Below are 17,833 nucleotides of genomic sequence, written 5' to 3'. Positions count from 1 at the left end.
ACTGAGTATTTAGCTTGGTGGTCAAGTACTGCTGTATTCAATTCCCAGTACTCCCATACCCCAAAGTGCAATGGTTAGGGAGGTTAAGAATCCAAGCCACTATTAAGAAAATAGGTAAGAAGATGTGTTATATAGCTCAGTTGTGGAGCTCTTGGCTAGTACAAATGAGGGCTTAGGTTTAATCTTTTTACAAAACAAAACAACACAAACATGAAATATTAAAAAAAAGAAAGAAGATGAAGAGGTTTTCAAAGTCTCATTGTGCTAGGAAAATAAAACTTGAAAAGCTCAGATCTACCAGCCTAAGCAGACTTTCAGGGTAAATGTCCTGGAGAAGAGAATAGCACTAAGAAGCAAACCCTGCTCACAGAATTCATTTTTCCTAAGGGATTTGCCCTTTGGGAAGAAAATCAGAATGTGAGGTAGAGAAGGCGACAAGAAAGCTCTTGATGAAATTCTGAATAAACAGAGTTGCTGCTGGTCTCAAAGTTCTGGGAGAAAAGCATGGGTGTTCAGAACCTAGCAGTGACTGACTGTTCTAACTAAACAGCACAGGAATTTTTATTTTTTTTTGGCCTGAAATTCCACATTCTAAGACATAATTGAAGATTTACAGACCCCCACCCCAAGACTAAACTAATCTGCAAATCAATTCAGTTTTCCATATTGAAGTGATTGCATCATATGCTTCAATTTTCACTACCTCCCAGAACCTACAAAAGTATCTCTACTTTAAGATCATATTAAGGGATTTCACACCTTTTCAAACACAATTTCTGTACTTCCATTTTATACCATGATGTTATCTTGGTACTATGTTTACCTTTCCACTATTAAACATGTATAAAACAGGGTTAAATATATGGAAGGTGGTTTCAGATGTTGGAAAAAAAATAAGAGCAAGACTTAGATCCTGAAAAGAAAGAATACAAACTTACATTGTGCTTAAGAAATAATGAGAATCATCATAGACTTCTCACCAGGAAGAAACAAAAAAAGTGTTGAGGGATAAAATAGGAAATTTGAAGGTGGATGAAGAGAAAACAAAAACCAAGCAGTAAACATTTCTCTCCCTATATTCTATATTAGGATTTACTAAAACCATTTCAAACAAAATCTGATGCAATTTGTTGCCAGTCATCCTGCACTACAGAAAATATTAAAAATTTCTTGGGATGAAGAAAAATGAGGTCAGATGAAAAATTGAATTTACCCACAAAGAATGAAAATTCCTGGAATGGTCAATACATACATAAACATAAAATAATTTAAATTTTAGTTTTAAATATTTAAGAACTAGAATTATTTAAGCAAAAATATCAAATTACTCTGGGAGTATATAACAATGACTTAAGTAGAATATATAACAATGAAACATCAAAATCAGGAAGGGGGAAATGCAATTAAATGTTGCAAGGTCCTTGCATCATACTTAAAGCAGAATAATATTTGAAAGTAGATAAAAAATATAAAAGTAAAGCTTTTAGCAGTGGAACATGTTGAGAATTCATCAAAAATTTAAATGTACAGAGTCAAATAGAAACTCTACAACTGAAAAACAAGAATCTAAAATAATTTTCAGTGCAGATTGAACATAGATGTAGAAAGGATAAGTAATCTGGATGATAAATCAATAGAAAATAATCAAATTAAGCAGAGAAGAATTAAAAAATATTAAAAATCCATGTATATAAGTGTGTATGTAAATAGTTTTGTTTGAAAAAAGAAATGTTAAACAAATTAGTGATCAGAACAGTAAAATAATTGTAATTTAAGACCCTCAAAAGTAATCAGAAGCAATAATAAAGATAAGACCAACAATTGATTAATTAAAAAAAAAACTTTCAATATAAAAAAAAATCAACAAAGCCTCCAAACTGGTTTTTAGAAAGCATCATTAAATTACCATATTACCAGGGCTAGGGATGTGGCTCAAGCAGTAGCGCGCTTGCCTGGCATGCGCCGGGCTCTGGGTTTGATCCTCAGCACCACATAAAAATAAAAAATAAAGATGTTGTGTCCACTGAAAACTAAAAAATAAATATAAAAAAATTCTCTCTCTCTCTTAATTCCCATACTACCTTTAGCAGTATGGGTGGTGTTGGTAGAAGAGAAAAAGTGATAATCCTTGGGAAAAAACTGGAAATGTCCACTTATTCCATAAACAATAGGATATTGTTTATATTAGATAGAATGTTGTTATTCCATAAACAAAGAAATTGATATAAGAATTTTAAAATCAAATTGATACAAACAAATTTGTACAATTTTTTTTTGTATTATAGAAATCATACCCTGAATTTAATAAAACTCCTCCTACAATGAAAACACTAGGTCATATGGCACCAGCATAAAATTGGTCATACCATTTGGTCATTCCTTAGAAGACTCCTAATCTTAAATAAACTTCAGAAGAATAAAAAAAGAATATGACCTAGATTAGAGTAACTTTACTAATAAAACCTAATTAGACTATTAAATAAAAAAGAAATGATTGGAGAATAATCGCCCTTATAAATACTAGAAATAAACAATTTTTAAAAAGTAACATAATCTATATACAGAGATATGAAAAATTGTGCTCTATATATGTAATAAGAATTGTAATACATTCCATTGCTGTCATCTATTTAAAAAAATAAAATCAATAAGAGATTTAAAAAAGTAACAGGTTTAATGTAGAGATCTTTACAATGGTGGAACATGTGTGTAAACTTACTGACTCAGGAGGCTAAGGCAGGAGGATTTCAAGTTTAAGGACAATCTCAACAACTTAGACTCTCAACAACTTAGTGAGATCTTGTCTCAAAAATAAAAGGATTGGAATGTAGCTGAGGAGTAAAAAACTCCTGTGTTCACACTCTGGTAACCCTCTAAAAAAAGGTAAAAATAAATAAAAATTTAAACAAACGAGCTGGGGTTGTGGCTCAGTGGTGGAGTGCTTGCCTACTGTGTGCGAGGTCCTGGGTTCGATCCTCAGCACCACATAAAAATAAATAAATAAAACAAACTTATAAAATAATTAAATAAATAAAAATCTAAACAAAGAATAAATTGTTATTGAGTTGAGTTTGTATAAATAATCTAAGGATTTATTGGTATTGAAAAGTCAATTTATTTCAGTACATCAATAGAATAAAGAGAACAATATTATAATCACTTCAACACATTCACAGAAAGTTTCTTATAAGATTCAACTCCCTGATAAAATTTCTCAACAGTTGATGAGTAAAAAATAATTCATAATCTGTTTAAAAGTGGCTAAAATACAAAAACAGAAAAAACAGTAGTGACTACAGCAGACATGAAAGGTATTTATGAAATATATATCTATATACTGAGATTAAAAACAAGGCAATAATAGCCATAATTCCTTTTTAACATGAGTTGAGTTTGCTGCTGTGAATGATAACTCAAAAAGCTGATATAAGGGATATGTATATATAGAAAACAAGGAAACACAGTTGTCATTATTTGTGGAAAATATGTTTATCTGTTTGAAAAAATCACAAAGAATCTATAGATAATACACTTTTGGAATTAACATGCTAATTTTGCAAGATCACCTGAAAAAAAGATGACAATGATTAATTGTATATCAGTAACAGTTATAGAAAATAAATTAATGAACTAAATAAATGTGGGAGTGGTATATTCATGTTTGTTGTAGAAGACAATATGATTAATATGTTCACCTACTACATCCCATTATCCCATATATAGGACACCTATAAATAAAAAGTTACCACTTGTGGTAATTTTGTTGCTCAATGTAAGTTTTTATAGGTACCCTATATATGGGATGCTTGGACATAATTAATGCAGGTCATATAATTTACACATTAAAATCATTTCCAATGAGAACCTCAGCAGGCATCTTTATGAAAGTTTGAAAAATTTATTTTAAAATTTATTTAAAAATGAAACTGGGCTGAGTACAGTAGCACACACCTGTTAAGCCAGTGGCTAGGGAGGCTAAGGCAGAAGGATTGTAAGTTCAAAGTCAGCCTCAGCAATTTGGTTAGGTGCTAAGCATCTTAGTGAGACCCTATATGAAAAAAAAAAAAAAGGATTGGGGATGTGGCTCCTTGGTTGGGTGCCCCTGGGTTCAATCACAGGTCACACACCTCCAAATTAAAATAAGCCAAAAGAACAGAAAGGATTTTACCACCACATAACTGGACATACTATAAGGAAAGAAAACTAAGACATTGTGTTATTGGTATAAGAAAAAGATACAGGATATTGGAACAGAATAAAGAGTTTAAAATAATATTTTTTTGTGTGTGTGTGTGAGATCACTTGAATAAAGACACACAGGGAATAAGAGTGCTAGAGGGAAAGTACTTTTAACATTTGGATCCATTGATGTCTAGATAGTATAATATAGATTTTAACTCTTGCTCCACATCATAATGACAAACTCAGCTACAGGCAAATTGTTGATCAAAATGTGAAATGTAAAACAATACATTTTTTTAGGAAGAATGGGCCAATATAAAAATAATGTAAATCACAAATGTGATTGATTTTTATCATATATTTTATTTAAGGTCATATTTTCATAATGTTATTCAGTATATGGTCAACACAAAAATAATGGAATATGTTACACTCTTGTTTTCACATTTACTATTTGATATTGGGTGTATATTTTAGACTTATGGATTTCTCAATTTTCACTAACTCTTTCAGGAGTTTAATAGCTCCATGTGGCTAGTTGTTACTCTATTGGACAAAACAGTGCTAGGAGAAAACAAAGAACAGTATCTTCATGAACACCTGAAATAACTCAATTGGGTAAGATACTTGTTGAATATTCTTAAAATAGAATACTATATGTTACAAATTAAATAAATGAACTACTGTTGTTTATAATAACATGAATTAATATCACCACTGTAATGTTGAACAAATAAATCAAACAAAATATATTTTGTATGATTATATTAATAAAAGTTTAAGGTGAAGTTAATGCAATCTAAGGTGCTAAGGGAGAAAGTGTCCGGGATGGATAGAGCACTGGGAACATTTGGTGCTACTGGTAACTCATCTGGGGGAGATTACTCTGGTTAATTACTTTGTGCAAATCCATAATATTGTGTTTTAATGGATTACTCACTATTTTTGTTAAAACATTTAAACTAAGCCTTCTGAATCTTATCATTTAAGAAGGAAGCACATCCTTTGGGATAAATTATGCACTATATCTAATTTTGATCACTCTAAATATTTATAAAAGTAATATAAAAGACACCCAGTCTCTTCAGGTATCTTTTATTAAGTAATCTTTTGTTAGAGTAAGCCTCTAAGAATACTGCAGAGATATTTATGAAATTATATCTTGGAGTCAATGAGATTCCTAACAGCAGCATGGGGGTTTGGGAATGGGAGTGGTAAGAGGCCAAGGCAACCTACTGATTGGCTTCTGCCTTGGACTGCAGTGGCCTGACTCCTTAGAGCATAGTTAATACCCTTGTGTGTTCCTGGGGCATGTGTAAGAGAAATGTGTCTCGAATCATGAGCATACAAATCTATGGCAACCTTTTATAAAAAAGACATTGGAGAAAACACTGAATAATCTTAATCTCTTTAATATTTTTTCATATGCACTATTGAACAAGCAAATTATCCCCATGAAGTGAACATGGTTTTACTAATAAATGGAAAATATAAGAAATTTTTATGATTTCTTTTAATCTCTTAAGATAATTTTGTCTTCAGAAATCCAGAGTTTATGAAAGAGAGTTTAAGGCTGGCTTATTTTCATAATTAAGCACAATATTGATTTCCATAAATATAATATAAAAAAGTTGATAATAAATTCTTTTAATGCCATCTAAGGAGAAGGGCTCTACTTGTAACATTCACGATGATTACTAAATGTTGAATGAATGTGTGAATGAATGAATGAAGTAACACCCCAAAATATAACTCTGACCTTTGGAAGACTTCAGTGTTCCAGCTCATCCATTTTTATTCAAAGGTAATGACCCGATTCTCTAAAAAGAAGCTTCTCCTTTTCCTAGTTTCATATATGAATCTCTCCTTTTCACTTTTGATTTATTAAATAATTGACCAAAAACAAAGCACAATAAAGATCTTGGTTATGCATTGATGGGAAATGAAAGTTAGGGTAAGTATGTGAACAGGATGGAATTATAGCTAACTTTCTCATCACAAAACAGCCCTGAAAAAGAAAGTTAACAACTTTGAAATGGAAATGATTACTGAAGTGCACTTCTAAAACCAAAGTTGAAAGAAAATCCCTCTTTAGCTTATCTAATTAGCGGCTCCTCCCTCCAGTAATATATTTAGTAGTTTCTTTAAACTTCAGTTTCACCTTTTTAAGGTGACATAACTGATAACATACACATTATCATACATTAGCATTTGTTTTAGCAATCAGTATTCCAAAGAACAAATCGTAAGCATTGGCCTTAATAGCCCTTTTTTTTAAAAAAATAAAACAACAACAACAACCTTATGTTGGTGTAGCTGTTTGCAGTTTTTGGCACTTTTGTGCATATTTTCTTCTCTTAACCACCATGTTTAGTGAACAAGAATATTAGCTTTAATTTTTAGATAAGGACATAAGAAGTCAGATGAACTTGATGACTGTTTTCAAAATGTATTTCAGGAGTGGCTTCTGACACAACCAGCACTACAAATTGGTGTTCAGATTTCTAGTCTAAGATTTTCAAAATGCAGCAACAGTTCTGTTTGTCTTAATGGCATGATAGCAAGTTAACATTTTTATATATCATTTTAAAAGAGTACCAATTTATATACAGTAGTCTTCAAATGAATGATTATATGCACAGGATCCAAATAATTTAGAGAGTGGGACATTATTTAGTAGATGGAGTACCTGACATACATTTTAAAATCTACAAAATTCATTACTTAAAGCTATCATCTGACAACATCTTAACATTTAATTAAACTATCAACCTATTTGGCTACTAGTGTGAAACTCCATCAATAGGAGAGTAAGAAATAGGAAACTTGAGCATTTTTTGCAGTATTCAGAGGTTTAAAAAAAAGTCAAATACAGGTTTATAAAGTAAAAAGTTGTAAGGTGTCAAAAACATTACTTGGAGTCATGAGGCTTATGTAGACTACCGCCCTTTGCTCTTTGGTGCTTATACTGAGTTGGTGGGGACTTCATTGATCTAACTTTTTATCTGCCTGTTATGGCCATGCACTGTACCTAGATTCAGAAACACAAAGAATAAGGTGCATTGTGGCTTTTGATGTGTCATAATCACAGGAGAAAACAAAGATGTAAAGTTCAAAATTTATAGTTCCATATATAACAACTGATTTATTTAGGTTTATAAAAACGCCATGGGGACCCAAGGAATTAAATTTGCACTAAGCAGTGGAAGTCTTAACAAGTAGATAGCATTAGAACAGAGCCCACATATATCTCCAGGCACAGAAGACTAAAGAGGCTATCTTCTACATTGGCACAGCTTAGGGTATTACTGGGGAGTGTATGAAGTTATGTATGAAGTTATGTATGATTAGCTTATACTCTTAAGATAGTACTAGCAAAATGTGTACCTGGATGTTATTCTGAAGTTCCATATATGTAATGCTAAGAATGATGACTTTGTCTTAGATGAAGGGAAACATTTAAGAGGTTTGGGGAAGGTTGCCAGAAGAATTATGTTTTAGGAAAACAACTAGAGGCAAAAAGGTAGATGTGTTGCAAAGTAAGATGGACTGTTAATGTTAAGATGTGTCAAATGCTATGCTATGAAGATACAGTACCTTAAATGCTTTTAAAATTCATGCCTGAATTAAAATGGTGATCCTTCATCTCAAGAGCTTTAAGACTTAAAGAATGGTAATCACTGATACGATATTGTATTAATGAAGGGGACAGAGTGTGTGAATACGAGAGTTTATTCTACATTAGATATACCTCACAGTTACCTCTTCCTGGTTATGTGAACTATGTGAATTGGATTCTCCATGCATGGATTCTTCTATGTAAAACAGGGAACAAAGTTGTATTTTCTCCATATGGCTGCTTTGAAGACATTATGTATTATGACATGTGAAGTGCTTAGATAATTACCTAGCACTCTGTGTTCAATTCTTTTAGTTATGTTTATTCCACTAGAACAGTGGTTTACAACTAGGGGCAAATTTTATCTGTAGGGGACATTTGGCAGTGTCTGAAAACATTTAGTTTGGTTTACACAATTGAGATGGAGGGGAACTACTATATTCTCGTGAGTAGGGCCAGAGATAGTTTTAAACAATGCAGAATACACAGAACAGCCTCCCACAACAAATAATTATCTTCATTAATTCCAAGATTGAGAATGTTAGTGCTAGAAATGGCATTTTATTCTACATGAGGTATTTGAATACAAGTTCCACCTATCTGCTAGGAAATGACAGGTTGTTTCTCTGAATAAAATTAAATGCAGATATTATGCCGAGCAAGAACATGGAAAATCTCCCAATACATTGGTTATGTGCAGTCCTTTGTTGGAAACAATAGATTTTTTAAAAAATCAATATGTTTGAAACTCATAGAATCTCCAGTATATCTGGGAACCTAGCCTTGGTGGCCTCATAGCCAAGAACAAAGCAGTGAGTTAGGAGGCATCCAGGAAAAGTAATGTCCAACCACACATAAAACTGCAATCTCTAACTGCTGCTTACATACCCAACACTAAGCACAAGCACCCACACTTCCCTGCAGATATCTCAGAAGAATTTCCAGCCTTTGTGACATGCTTGACAGAAGATTTGATTTCCTCCAGATGGCAACCACTTATGATGCTTACTTCCTACTCTAAGCCTAACCTTAGTGCATCCGATGGACTGAACAGGAGGTAACATAAAAAATCTAGCTACAGGCAAGTCTTGGAAATTAGATTTCAATCCAATCAAATGGGCATTCAATCTAATCTTCTTAACTTCCATTATGGACTGAAATAATCTCAAGTTCTGTGGGTGATCAGCTAGTATCCTAACAAAGTTTTTTTTCTTTATGTTGTGATCAACACTTCAGTTCTTAGGTATATAAGCCCCTACTAGACCTGGCTTTACTCCTCCATTATCATGTATTAACAGGACAGGCAGCTTTTAGGGCAAACCTTAGACAACATATCCTTTAATAACCAGAAATAGGCAACGTAGTCATTCAGTATACACGTTTGAATTTCCTTTCCATTCAGATGCTGGAGAAGTTCATTGCCAATTCAAAATATTCTTAGTGTCCTCCAAGAAATTTATGTTAGATTATGAATGCCCAGAACCTCAGAAAGTGATATTATCTGGAAATAGGATCTTTACAATGGCAATCAAGTTAAAATAATTAAGTTAAGATGGAGTTCTAATTCAATACAACCAATGTTCTTCAATAAAAGGTGAAATTGGACAAAGACAGTCTTGCATGGAGGGAAGACTATGTGAAGACAGAAGGATGAGATGGTCATGTGCTTACAGTAATGCATCTGCAAGTACGGGCATGCCAAAGACTGACTGAAAACCCCAGAAAGTAGAAGACACAAAGAAGAAGACAGATTCTCACCTAGAGACATTAGAAAGAGTGGACCTTGCTGACTCTTGATTTCAGATTTCTAGTCTCCAGTACCAGGAGAAAATAAATTTCTGTCGTTTTAACCTCCCACTCCCTACCCTTGATTTTGGTACTTTGAGGGCAATCTCTGAAAATCAATACAGCATTCTATCTTCAGGTTCTAAGACCACAACAACAGAGCTTATAATCATGATAAGGCCAAGAATTACTTGCAGATTTGTAAATGAAAGTAGTGTCCTGTTACAGAGTGGTGGACTATGTTGTCAATTATAGTATTTAGGAAGTGAAAGGAAGTGAATAGAGAATCTTCTTTAAGGTTGGAGGTTCTCAGTATGTTATCTCAGATTCATGAACTGGGATAATCCTCTGCTTCAGCCTTGCTCACAGCTGAGACATCAGATCTGTAGCAGTGCACCTAGCTTGAGACATCTCTGGGGAAATTTATAAGCTACACGAATATGGAACTTGGTTCCATTTATCAATACATCTTTAGATGTTATAACAGTACTTGAACATGGGTGATGTTCAATTCTTTTGTTGAATTAAAAATTGGAAAATAAAAGATGCTAAGTTGCATGTTTTAGTTTTAGGAATCGGTGAAAGTTGTACATATTTATTCATGAAAGAAAGGAGCCCACTTATGGGAAGGAATTATAGCTTCAAACAAGAAAATATACCTAAAACTGCAAAGTGCTGGTATAAACAGAACTGGAAACATAATCCAGGTACACTAGACAGCTTCACAAATGGGTCAGGAATTTTTTTCTTCTGACACATGAGGTAAGGAAGCATGAAGGTGAAATACAAATATAATTCTGGAGGTGGAGATGTGGATATTGGAAGAGTTCATACAGGTTTGCTTCTAATTTCCTGGTAAAGTAGGGAGTGGGCAGCCTGCCAAGCATAATTGGACAAGGTGGGGGTATAAGGCTTGAGATATGTAGGCAAGGTTTGGAATAGTCACTAAGGGAATGAAAAAAAATTGTTGATTAGTATTAAGTAAAAGGATTGCCAAACAGAACCAAGGGGCCAGCTGAGGTTGAAAATTTAATTTGTAATGGAGACAGTCAGCTCAGTTATGTGATTTTCTCTAACAACATTTGGCAAGCAGGGAGTAAAAGCAGAGAAAATGGATGTTCAGATTGGAGACTGGTGAGACAGGTGAGGCAGATGGTCAAAGGGTGATGAATGGGAATGTGCTACCAAGAGTGTGTCTGAAATGATGGATCATGTGGTCCAGTGTGGGTAAGGAGGGAAAATCTGTCAAGAGGGACTGAGGGGTCAGAGAACAAAGAGGGGTTGAGCGACCAGAGGTTTCAAGGAGGTCAAACAGTAGCTTTATTGGGAATAAGGAACTGAGGCAGGGAGAAGAGTCAGAGATGATAGTTCAATGGAAAGAGCATGCTACAGGGACACTGCTACATCGATGTTCATAGCAGCACAATTCACAATAGCAAGACTGTGGAAGCAACCTAGATGCCCTTCAATAGACAAATGGATAAAAAGAAAATGTGGCATTTATACACAATGGAATATTACTCTGCATTAAAAAATGACAAAATCATAGAATTTGGAGGGAAATGGATGGCATTAGAGCAGATTATGCTAAGTGAAGCTAGCCAAGCCCTAAAAAACAAATGCCAAATGTCTTCTTTGATATAAGGAGAGTATCTAAGAACAGACTAGGGAAGAAGAGCACGAGAAGAAGACCAACATTAAACAAGGATGAGAGGTGGGAGGGAAAGGGAGAGAGAAGGGAAATTGCATGGAAATGGAAGGAGACCCTCAGGGTTATACAAAATTACATACAAGAGGAAGTGAGGGGAAAGGGAAAAATAATACAAAGGGGAGGAATGAATTACAGTAGAGGGGGTAGAGAGAGAAGATGGGAGGGGAGGGGAGGGGGGATAGTAGAGGATAGGAAAGGCAGCAGAATACAACAGACTTGAGTATGTCAATATGTAAATCAATGGAAGTGTAACTGATGTGATTCTGCAATCTGTATATGGGGTAAAAATGGGAGTTCATAACCCACTTGAATCAAAGTGTGAAATATGATATGTCAAGAACTATGTAATGTTTTGAACAACCAACAATAAAAAAAAAGAAAACTTCAGTGTTCCAGTTTCTTAGATGTAACATTCATCATCATCAACAAACCTTTACTGAGTGGAAAATGAGCACACAGTCCCACATCTCTAGGTCAGGGATTATATTCTTACAGCTCATTTTCTTGAAGGAAAACAGAAGCTGTGGACTTCATTAGCAGGGCAGCTTACTAAAGAAAATTTAAAATTAGTGGAACAATTACTCCAAACTTTCTTCTTGTGATAGAAGATTCAAGAACTTTGTACATTTGCAGTCCAACTTTCTGTCCTCTCTCCCAACATCATGATTCCAAACTACTCATTTTTCCTTTGGTTTGCTTTTTCATAATGCATTTGATTATCATAGAATTTCCAAGAATTGTTGGACACAGTGTGTTTTTCCTCCCACAAAAATACAATAACCTTTTTTCTCTGAATATTTCTAAACTATAAACAGCCTTCGCAGAATGATTTCAGCTTCTAATGTATATTTCTTGGTCCTTATAGTTTGAAATATGCTATATCTTAGCCAATGTTCTTAAGTAAATTGTGTCATTCTATAAATGAGCATATTTTTAAATTTCAAAAATAATTAACATAATTGAACAATTTAACAATACAATTTGTTACAAAATTCTCCTGAGCAAAACCCAACAAAGTTGGGAGTTACTTATCCTGATAAATAATATTGTGCCTCAAAAATAACTAGGGTGATCAAAAACACTAACTACTTCTTTAGCTTATATTTCCCTAACCAAATACAGAGTTTTAGAACTCACTGTCACCAGGGTATAAAGTTCATTGAATCAAATTCTATTATAAATCTATATCTCAAAGTATAGAAAAGTATTGGCTGCATTTGTAGAATAAGCGCATTTACCCAGCAGACACTAATCTGCATATCCAAGCTAATGATAACACTGGAAAAAGAAAGGTAATTGCCCAGTTGAATGGGTCTAAAACTGCTTCTTTAATCTTCTGTATATTTCTGTTTGGCAAAATTTAGGAAGAATTTAGAGTAATTAAAGAAAACCCAAAAGAGTACAGAAAGGTTCAGAAACATGGAGAAAAAGAAGTACAACACAAATAAAAACACTTATGTACTCTAGAAAAGAGAAAACCAAAGTGAGCCACATTCACAATCTATAAATAATACCTCCTGGGTAACAACATAATGAATAAAGGGAATTATTCATAGTCTCAGAAGACTTGAGGACAAAGAGCAGTGACTGAAGCTAAAGAAAGCAAAATATAGGTTAGATATTAAGAACACCGCATTAACGGTGGCCTAGTCTTGTTAGGCCAACATGAATTAAATTCTTTTTGTACTATAATTTATTAATTATCTGAGATTTTAAAGAGTCTCCCAGAATATATGTTCTTTTTTTAACTGATAAGTTTCTTCAACAACCACTTTAACCTGAAAATGACCCAGTAGGGCAATTTCTACTTGCAAATGAAAACATAAACACACTTTATCCACATAAATGGATAAATTAGAAAGGTACTTTTGAGGGACTGGGGTTGTGTCTCAGCAATAGAGTGCCTTGGGTTCGATCCTCAGCACCACATAAAAATAAGTAATGAAATAAAGATATTGTGTCCAATTATAACTAAAAAATAAATATTAAAAAAAGAAATGTACTTTTCAGAGATATAAGCACAAGTTGTATACATGTCCAGAGCATGTAACAGATTTCACAGAGTTACTACTATGTGAAAGCTAAAAGCAGACTCTTTGGAAAATGTATAAAGAAAATCATTAGACTCTGCCATCTACCTTATGAACTAGATAAGGTATAAACAAAATTTAATTTTTTTTAGGATAGGGATATTTTCTGCAAAAAAATCTGAAGAAGATTTAGCAAATGGAGAGAAATTGGAGCACTGACATTAGGGGATCAGATCTGCAGTTATAGAACCCCAGGATTGAGTCCCTATTCCAGCACTGACTATGTGTTATGGGACGTAACCTTCCTGAATCCTCAAACCTCCTCGGTAACATGAAGACACACAAGCTAGAGAGCTAGTCTCACTATTATATTCTATGAGATAATGTGTGCAAAGTGCTTTACATAATAGCTGATAGTGCTGGATGGACTGTCATCATTGAAATGAGCGTGCTGGGAAACGGTGGTGGGGGGAAAGGAATAATAACCAGTGAACACACATGGTAATGTGATCAGCTACCAGAACAAACCTCTGTTTTCCCTGACTCTTTCCATTTCCTCTTCCTTTAGCCATTCATTAGCATTCTGGAGGCAAATCTAATTGTTAAGTGGGAACCATCTGTTTGGCAGAAAATCTCTCTCAGTAGCAAAATCCATCAGAATCTCCACCAAATCTTTCTACTAAGTAAAGCAAAATAACTGTAAGATTTCACTTGGAAGAATGTGCTTTTGTTAATAATATTTAAGTTTCATAATATATGGTTAAATGTTCTGTACTATGACCAACATGAAGGGTATTGATCAGTGAGTTAGCTGTAGATGGAAACAAAATGAAACAAAATTTTTAAGATAAGTGGCAAAATAACATGGGTCTATTTAGAGTACATGGAATATTTTCTTCAAAGAAAGAAGAGATAACTAGGTCATTTGCTGATCCATAAGAATAGAAAGATATTACAGCAAGCACCCCTTAAAGAACATGTAAGGGAAATGGGTGTCTTAGACTAGGATTACTCATTTTCCTGATCTGTGGTATTCCTCAAAGTGGTCTTTGATTTGAATTAACTTTATGAAATCATCATCTGTTCCTTATTACTTACCAAAAATATGCACCAAGATCAGATGCACAAAAGCAAATTGCTTTGAAATTTCTTGAAATTCATTATTCCCAACAAAAATGTTGAAGTGTAGGTCTAAAATTATTTTGTATATATACATCAAAATATACATTTATTTTGGTACCAGGGATTGAACCCAGGGGCGTTTAACCACTGAGCCATATCCCCAGCCTTTTTTTTAGAGACAGGATCTTACTGAATTGCTCAGCACATCTCTAAGTTGCTGAGACTGGCTTTGAACTTGCAGTCCCCTGCCTCAGCCTCCCAAGGTGGTAGGATTACAGTCATGCCCCACCAGCTAATTTATTCTTTATTAAATGATTATTTGAAAAGTTGCATTTCTCTGGGTTTAACTCTAAAATTTTTTTCTAGAAATATATATATATATATATATATATATATATATATATATATAAATAGAAAATAGACTAGTTAAAGAAAGTATTAAAAAAATCCACAGTTGTATCTTTGTGGATGTGGCATAAGACACATATGACTAAACTAGATGCAAAAAAATAGGTAAAATTAATTTAATAAAAAATTAGAAGTTTATATTTTGTTTTATCCTCTTTTTTCCCCACCTCCCTGTTTTGCTCAGGCTGTTTCAAACTCCTGGGCTCAAGTGATCCTCCTTCCTCAGCTTCCTGACTAGCTGGAACTACAGGTGTTTATAAGCACATCCAACTTAGTAGTATTTAATAAGAGACTCTAGATATGATTACTAGAAAAACAGTAAAATAAGAAACTTATTTAAAATGGACTTAAGAGTTTGGATCTTTGATGTCCCTTGAAAAACTATGTGTTATGCAATGCAGGAGTGCTCAGAGGTGAAATGATTATATTATGAGAGCTGTAACCCTATCAATGGATTAATCCATTTGATGGATTAATAATTTGAATGGACTAACTGGTGGGTAACTGTAGGTAAGTGGCCAAAGGAAGCGGGTCACTGGGGGTGTGCCCTTGGACTCATCTCTTGCCCTCTCTCTGCTTCCTGATGGCCATAATCTGAGCCGTTTACCTCCACTACACTTTTCTGTCATGATGTTCTGCCTCACCTGAGGCCTGAAGCAATAGAGTTGGCCTACCATAGATTAAATCTCTGAAACTGTGAGCCAGACTTTTCCTCCTCTACCTTGTTCTTGTCAGGTATTTTAGTCACGGTGACAAAAAGCTGACTAATACAATGTGCCTATGGCATGACATATGATACTCCAACTAGAAGTCTAAATAGCTAAGAAGTACCTAAGCAGATCCTCTAAATTAAAAGCCACTAAGAAATGCCACTCATTCCTCTTACCACATTGTCTAATAATTGAATAATGGGTTATCACAGATACAGAAACTCTAATATATGAGACGGTGGTCTAAAGTAGGTATTGTAGTGCTATCTGGGAGATTTCTATTGTGTTAAATGCATGGCATCTACATGGAAGATTATGGAATCTTTATGCAATTTCACTTCTTGGAAATTACCCCAGAGGTTTCCTCAGATAATATTATGAGGGTAGATTCGTGAAGACTTCATCACGACTTTGTGAAGTTGCAACTGTGTGCACTATTGTATTTTTTTGGCAGAGGGTTTACTATGTAAGAAAGATAAGTGAATGACTGAATAGACAGCCAGCAAAATGAATGTCATAAAACCATAGTGCTGAGTGAAAAGGGGAGAGAAAGAAATAGATCAAAATATATAGTACAATAAAATTGACTGAAATTGAAATGTATGCATAAAAAATAATTCTGTAAAGCTTATACCTGTATAGTCTTACAGTCGATTTATTTATAACAAAGTTAAGTTTTGAGGTAAATGTGAGAAAGAAAAGGATGATAAAGAGGAGGCGGGGAGGAATAAATAAACAAGAAAGGACCTTGAATGGTCAACTGATAGTCATATATAGGAAGTCAGGGAAATTATTAAAGCCAGTTTGAGATCTTGAAGCTAAAAAAAATAAAAATACATTTAAAAGAAGAACAAGATGAAGAAAAATGAGAAAGATCATCAATGATTTTCACTAAAATTTGTACTGTCATCCAACAGTCAGTTATTTAATGTAGAGTTCTGTTACGATTACATTTAGATACAGCACACTGTCAAAATTGTCAATAAAATAAGACAACAGAAATTGTAGGCAATGAAAAATGCTAAAAACAAGTTTGAGACTTTAAAAGGTATACTGAACACTGTTTGGATATCTTCCCAACGCCCAATGACACCTTTTCTCTGACAACTGCCACCTCCTTCTGCCCCTCCTTTTCCACTCTATTTGTCTCATTAACTGGAGTGAGATTCTGGCAGCTAAACCATGCCCAGATGGGTCAATAGGCTTCAGTCTCCCACAACTTGAGAACTGAGATCCAGAGACAAGGACAATGTCTACTTGCTCGGGAACTGAGGAGAGATGACCAGAGAAACTTTTGAAATGTTGTAAAAAATTGGTATTTTGACCATGGTAATTAATTTTCAGGCATGGTGATATCTATTTGGATAAGTAACTCCATGTTGTGGTTACTTTGCTTAGAACTTCCTAGGAAAATCTATTTTTAAAGTTATTTAACTATGAAAAGTTGGGAAGTTAGAGAGTAAAGGGAAGGGAAATACAAGTGGATTCTGCCTTGATATCTTGTTCCAGGTTGGTGCTATGACCACTTTCTCCCAAATCTTGCATAATTTTTCTAATAAATCGCTGGTCAATTTTTTCTTAAGCCAATTAGACATGATGTCTGTAATTCTCAACATAATAATATTTGAGTAAGTATGATATAGACTTCTATCAACATCATATCTTATTTTCTCATGTCTTCAACACTATAATATATAATGCTCAAATTTAAATATCCTGCTATAGAATCTTGCTTGGGTTTTGGGGTTTATATTTTTAACTATTTCTATAGCAGGACAGGTTTTGGGGGCACATGATCATTTTATTAAAGTGACAGGAAATAAATCAAAGTGCCTGTTTCTGAACATAAAAGTCAATAGGACTTACTAGTAAGCTCATACAAAAGTATGAAAGTCTAAGAGGAGACTTGGGTTTAAGAATATTTAAATCCGAGTGCTGACATACATTCATCAGCAAGGTGATATTCTTTTCTGTGGGGTTTGACTTCCTAGGTAAATTGGTTTCTTTTTAAAGGAGAAGGTGGTAACAGAGATAGTCAGAGTTAACTGTATTATTGTATTGTGATTGAATGCAAACATCAGCCATCGCCTCTTTCATAATTATTCTAGTAATTCCTAGAGGGTTGGTTTGTCAATGACTATTCCTGAACCAAGTGTAGAGTTCAAGGTTGGCTAGTCTGGGCCTTAAATCTATCTCAGGAGCCAGAGTATGGTTGGAAATGGTTTCATGCCAAACACATTGACTCAGTGGAGGAGAGGAGTGGTTT

This window comes from Urocitellus parryii (assembly GCF_045843805.1).
Source record: "Urocitellus parryii isolate mUroPar1 chromosome 13 unlocalized genomic scaffold, mUroPar1.hap1 SUPER_13_unloc_10, whole genome shotgun sequence".
NCBI lineage: Eukaryota > Metazoa > Chordata > Mammalia > Rodentia > Sciuridae > Urocitellus > Urocitellus parryii.
Note: the sequence above shows the minus strand (reverse complement) of the source record.